The following is a 1,322-nucleotide window of genomic DNA, read 5'->3' on the forward strand; positions in this document are numbered from 1 at the left end:
AAAATTTTTTAATATGATTTTTGAATAAGATTTTGAATTTTGAAAAGATTTGATTTTTAAAATAAAAATTTGAATTTTTAAAGGTAATTTTCGAAAAGTCAGTTAAAATAAAGGGAAAAGATATTTTTGAATTCAATGAGGAAAGAGAAAAACAATAAAAAGACATAAAACTTAAAATTTTTAGATCCAATGCTCCTTATTTTCGAAAATTTTGGAGGGAAAATACCAAGGAACACCAAACTTAAAAATTTTAAGATCAAAATACAAAGAAGACTCAAGAACACCTTGAAGACTCACAAGAACAACAAGAACAAGATTCAAAGATTCAAGAACATAAAAGGGAACACCAAACTTAAAACTTTTAGAAAACTAAGAATAACTTTTCGAAAATTAAAGAAAAATAACAAGAGAACACCAAACTTAAAAGTTTTGCACCAGATTTAATCAAAGAAAAATTATTTTTGAAAAAGTTTTAAAAGGAAAATTCCTAATTACCAAGAACATAAACACAACGCTCTAGCCAATTGAGTTATAAATTTAAAGTGTTTTAATAAGGTATTTAATGTATAAATTTTTTTTTTGAAAACTGTTATTTTGAAAAAGAACAAGAAAAACAAGAAAAATCACAAAACAAGAAAAACTAAAGATCAAACAAGGAAAATAAACAAGAACAACTTGAAGATTAAGAAAGAACAATGAATATAAATTCGAAAATTTAAAAGAAAATAAAAATATGCAATTGACACCAAACTTAAAATATGAAACAAATTGAGGAAACTTGCAACCCAAGCAAAAACTCAAATTCAAAGAATCATCCCTAATTAAGGCATAGAGTGTATAAACAACATAGTAAGCAAGGCAAAATATACTAAGGGGATAAGGAAGCTATATACAATGGAACCTGATGAGCGGATATTTTATACGCTTTTTGGGGATAATTTCATATAGTATAGAGTATGTTTTAGTTAGTTTTTAGTCTATTTCTAGTAGTTTTTAGGAAAAATTCATATTTCTAGACTTTACTATGAGTTGTGTGTTTTTCTGTAATTTCAGGTATTTTTCTGGCTGAAATTGAAGGAGCTGAGCAAAAATCTGATTCAGGCTGAAAAAGGACTGCTAATGCTGTTGGATTCTGACCTCCCTGCACTCAAATTGGATTTTCTGGGGATACAGAACTCGAAATGGCATGCTTCCAATTGCATTGGAAAGTAGACATCCAGGGCTTTCCAGCAATATATAATAGTACATACTTTGCACAAGGATAGATGACGTAAACTGGCGTTCAACGCCAGTTCTCTGCCCAATTCTGGCGTCCAGCGCCA

This window comes from Arachis ipaensis, chromosome B06, assembly GCF_000816755.2.
Source record: "Arachis ipaensis cultivar K30076 chromosome B06, Araip1.1, whole genome shotgun sequence".
Lineage (NCBI taxonomy): Eukaryota > Viridiplantae > Streptophyta > Magnoliopsida > Fabales > Fabaceae > Arachis > Arachis ipaensis.